Source organism: Myotis myotis, unplaced genomic scaffold (genome assembly GCF_014108235.1).
Source record: "Myotis myotis isolate mMyoMyo1 unplaced genomic scaffold, mMyoMyo1.p scaffold_m19_p_15, whole genome shotgun sequence".
NCBI classification, from domain to species: Eukaryota; Metazoa; Chordata; class Mammalia; order Chiroptera; family Vespertilionidae; genus Myotis; species Myotis myotis.
In genome coordinates this window covers 26,723,396-26,728,952 of record NW_023416319.1, presented here as the reverse complement: position 1 = coordinate 26,728,952, position 5,557 = coordinate 26,723,396, and positions in this window count along the sequence as shown.

Here is a 5,557-nt window from a genome sequence, read left to right as displayed (position 1 = left end):
AATCTCTCTCAGAGAAGTAACAAATCAACATTGAGTAAGGAGAGACACAGGCATCTTTTCTCCTGAAAAGAACAAAAACTATCAGATTTCCATGATACTCTCTGAGCATTGGGAGGTGCTTTCCCTGTTCCTTGAGCCAGAACTGGAAGGCTTCTCTTGGAGCTTTCTCTGTCTGTGCCCTGGTGTCCATTCTGAGTTTCAAGGTACCTTTAGTCCAATGGTCGGCAAACTGCGGCTCGCGAGCCACATGCGGCTCTTTGGCCCCTTGAGTGTGGCTCTTCCACAAAATACCGACTTCTGTGCATGGGCCACAAAGTTTCAATCACACTGTACATGGCCCACGCCCACACGTCGGTATTTTGTGGAAGAGCCACACTCAAGGGGCCAAAGAGCCGCATGTGGCTCGTGAGCGGCAGTTTGCCGACCACTGGTCTAGACCAGGGGTTGCTGGTGGGAAAAAACACACACAGAAAAAAAAACTCGCTGCTGATTCAGTGGTGTTTTGGTCTTTGTCTTCCCTAGTCCACCTGCTACTATTAACCTTCCAGAGTCCTCATGTAGCTGTTCCATTCAAGTTTTATAGTTACATTCAATGAGAAAGAGAGGGTAGAGTGTGCTTTTATCATCTTACCTAGAACTAGAATAATATGTCATGTCTTAGTTGCTATTATGGACAAAATTCATATGTTGAAGCCCTATCTTCTAATATGATGGTATTTGGAAATGAAGCCTCTCGGAGGTAACTAGAGTTAGATGAGGTCATGAAGATGGGCCCTCGTGGTGGCATTAATGCCTTTATAAAAAGAGACACAGCGCCCAGTCCGTGTGGTTCAGTGGTTGAGCATCAACCTATGAACCAGGAGGTCATGGTTTGATTCCCAGTCAGGGCACATGCCAGGGTTGCAGACTCGATCCCCAGTAGGGGGCGTGCAAGAGGCAGCTGATCAATGATTCTCTCTCATTGATGTTTCTATCCCTTTCTATCTCTCCCTTCCTCTCTCTGAAATCAATAAAAACATATTTTTTAAAAAGAGAGAGAGAGACACACACAAGAGCTCTCACTCACTCTCTCCCTCCCTCCCAACTTCCCTTCTTGCCACATGAGGACACAATGAGAAGGTGGCCATCTGAAGCCAGTAAGAGAGCTCTTACCAAGAATAGGCCAGCACCTTCATCTTGGACTTCACACTTTACAAACTATGAGAAAATAAATTGCTGATGTTTAAGCCACCTACTCTATGGTATTATATGGCATAGACAAAGACAATTGCCAAAATAGTCATGAAAAAATTCATGACTCTACATATTCCCAATTCAACCACCACTTTTCCCCATAGTTCTACCTGAGTATATTTTCCACAAGATTTATTAACAATTATACTAGCTGAATACACAAACCAAAACAACAATAAAAACAATCCCCCAAAACTAGATTGGTAGCTTTAGTAATCCAAATAATTTTTTTTATGTTTAGTTATGACACCTCCAATATATCTTTTGATATGTCTATGTTTTGAATTAATTTACTAATTGATTGTTTGGGTCTTGGTCCCCTTGACTAAATTTTCTTAATGTTTCACTGCAAAAATCTCAAGGCTAAGTGACCTAATTTCTATTTGGGCCATTTAAAAATTTTTTTTTGTCTTTGAGAGGCCTACTTCATAAAACACATGGTTAGAAGCCCACAGTCTAGTATTTCTTTCACTTACAGCATGCTACATATCTGAAATGAGCCCAGCTGGAATGGCCCAGTGGTTGAACATCAACCTATGAACCAGTAGGTCACAGTTCGATTTCTGGTTAGGGCATATGCCCAGGTTGCAGGCTCAATCCCCAGTGTGGGCATGCAGGAGACAGCTGATCAGTGATTCTCATCATTGATGTTTTTATAGCTCTCTTCCTCTCCCTTCTTCTCTGAAATCAATAAAAATATACTAAAGGAAAAAAATCTACAAACAAAAAAAAATATATATATATATATGAAAGGGGAGTAGTGCTGAGTAAATACTATTGCCCAAAAGAAAAATAAAGAACTTTGCTTATCTTTTGTAGATAATAGTTTTAAATAAATTCATATGTGAAAGTAAACAACCACAGTAATTCTTTTCTTTTTTTTCTTTTTCTTTTTTTTTTTAATATTAGTTAAGGTACTACAAATGTGTCCTCATCCCCCCCCCCCCCCCCCCCATTAACAAGTAATTCTTGACCACCAAAAATGAAGGCCATCCTGCCATGGCTCTGTGGTGGGGAGCTGGCTGAAACTGTGGCCAGGCTGGGTGCTGGTGGTGGGCCTGGGTGGCATCGGCTTTCAGCACCCCAAGATCCTGCTGCTCTCTGGGTTCTCCCACATCAACCTGATTGATCTGGATACTATTGGTGTCAGCAAATTCAAGGAGCTGTTTTTGTTTCAAAAGAAACATGTTGAAAGATCGAAAGCCCAGGTTGCCGAGGAAAGGGTACGGCAGTTTTACCTAAAGCTAACTTCATAGCCTACCATGGCAGCACCATGAAGTATGCTCTGATTATCCTGTTGCAAAATTGTTTGTTATGAATTTTTAAAGTTTTAAAGTATAAGGTATTTTATTAGCCAAATATATGCAGTCATTCTGCTTTTTTAAAATAGCTTTTCTAGAATAATTAGAATATGATAGTTTGTGTCCACATAAGTTGAGTGGCATTCTTGTAATAATTTATATATATGATTTGAATGATTTAGTTAAGAGGTGAGATATTTTAATACTTTCAATAAATAAGTACTTGGAAACTTTAAAAAAAGGACAAGTTCTCATAATTGGAGTGGAATAAGGTAGAACTAGGCTATTGTCTCAAGTGGGCTGAAGACTCAATAGATCAGTGAGCTTTGTTACCTAAGGCAATTTTGTGTTATGCTCTATTGCTCTCTACCAAATGGATTTCTTTTTCTCTTTTTCCCCCACTAATCTTTTCCATCTCATCCATTCCCTTTTTCCCTTCTTCACTTTTTTTTTTTTTTTTTTAACATCTATGAGCTTGGGTTAATCAATAGAGCAGGATTTCAAGAAGCTGCTGATCCCTTTGTGGACCACAGTCTCCCATCTTTTCCTAGTGTGCTTGCTTCATTCTTTTCTATGACACTTCCCCATATTGTCCTCCTCAGAGCGGTGCTCTAGCTCCGCTACTGCTGACCAGAAGACACGGCTTAATGCTGCTTGGCTCACTTAGGAATCAAAAGGTTATTACTTATTCTAGAATAAGTAATTTCCCCTCCCACGCTAGAGTTTCATTAAAGCATCATATGTTCCAGAGTTAATAAGAATAATTTTTGAAATTAAACCTCAGTGGTGATTTGGCTATTTTCATCTTAGAGAAAATTAAAAGAGAAATACTAGAAAATGATAATTCCATCAAAACTGTTTAAAAAAGAAAAGTTCACCTCATCTAAAATTAGGAGTCCACATTCTGGGGAATTTTGGTTATTTATGGTGCTACTGAAGAAAAGGTACATTCCTGTCTTTGCTTTGTAATTAAAAAGGCCTTATAACTCCCTCTCCCCCTTTACTCTTCCAGCTCCACCCCTAACCTCTCCAACCCCCACTTCAGGGCACAGAATATGAACTAAGTCTGACATTTCCTCTTTTGATTTTTTTGGGGGGGAAACAAAAGATGGAAATTGTGATTAAAGTCTTTCCAGATAATATCCCATAACAAAGTATAGAAAGAAAAGGATTATATAACATGACATGTTAATGTAATGTAATATATGTATGATATTATCTAAGGATCGTATTATTTCCAGCTGGTAAGTTATCTTTGTATATTTAAGGATGTGTTTGAAAGCTTGTGTAGTCTTTTAGTCATTGAGTTTATGAATACTTAACTGAATGTTTATCTGATATGTAAAAAACTGCTAGGCACTGTGAGAAGGACAAAGGGTTTTTTTGTTTGTTTTTAACCGCTAAGAAATTTCTGGGGGAAGTGTGTGTGGCTTCACTAAGCGAAGACTGAGATATAGTTAGGAGTTGTTCAGAGAGTCTAGATGAAGTTTTGGTCCCAAGTGTTACTGTACCTTCTGACAATGGTGAATGAGGCTGGTTCTTGAGAAGCCAGCACTGATTTGCTCTTTGCAGAGTTCAGTTGGGACTAGCATCCTTCTAATTTGCAGGGGACATTATCCAGGAAGCTATCTAGTCCATGGGGGAGGTGACATCTCCTGAACCTGGCCCCCTCAGAGAACTTTGACTAGGTGGAAAAGGAAGGTTGTGTGCATTCTTGCCCATGTCACAATGTTGGACATGTGACTTAAGAGAAACATGAGGCAGGTCAATGTGATTGGACCATTTCATTACCAAGTCTTGTCTAGAGGGACTCAGAGGCTATTGCAGCTTTTAAACTGCTTAACTGAAACACTGGTATGACATAAGATTATATCCATAAAATTATTCAAAAAGTACTGTTTATTAGGGACATCTTGAAGGACTGGGAGATCCTTATTTTCCTACCCTCTTCTATCTTGCAGTTGTTGATAGTGCTTCAGCATTCATTCAGCATTTACTTAAAAGCTTACCATATTTCGAACAATATGCAAGGTGTCAGAGATGGTAACAAGAAAAAAAAGATAGAATAAGATTTAGTGTCTGCATTCAAAAACAGCTAACTTGTGCCAGGCTTGTTCTAAGTAGCATAATCCTCAATCCCCATTACAACTCCACGAGGTAGGCACTATTATTATCCTCATTTTACAGGTGGGGACACTCCGATACAAAAGGATGAAATAACTTGCTAAAGACCTCACAATTGGGAAGTGGCAGAGCAAAATTTGAAAGCAGACAGTCTGGCTCCAGAAATGGTGCTTTTAGCCTCCATGCTAAATAGCCTCTCTAGGAATTTCTGATTTGAATATACGTAGTGAAGTACCTTTCTTTCAGTGTAAGGCAGTGGGGGAGTAGTATATAGAGAAGTTAAAAGTGACTCAGATTAAGTGTTTCTTATAAATTAACTCAAGAAATGCTTTAGCATGTGCTCAAAAGAGAAGAACGGAGTAACAGGAAAGTATTAAATGAAGCAAAAACTTGGAAATATTTATCAATTGATAGCAATCCAGTTTAATTTTATGTCCAGGGCTACCACCCTGCATCCTCCTTTGACATACACATTATGAGGGTCAATGAATACAACCCATCCGACAACATTTCCTTTCCCAGTTTGGTGGAAGCACTTGTATGAAGGCTGCTTCACCAGGGAGGTTTGGACCTGTGTGGACATGTCTGGTGAACAGATGGGATGAGTCTTCTGGGAAAGTCCTTGCAGAATACTGGGAACTTAGGGAGAAAATTCCTGAGGTGGAAAATTGCAGAAATGATAACATCATTGCTCTTATTACCTCTCCATTTTTTTTTATCACTAATTTTTATATTGGGATCAGTGAGAAAATAGGATTTAATCTTCAAAATATTCAAATATCTAAGTAGATTTCTCTAAACAGAAAGAGAAGAATGAAATTCATATGTGTGGGCAATGAACTTAATTGTCATTACTGGGCTTTATGGATTTTGCTTTCCTATAGAAATAAACTCCTGAA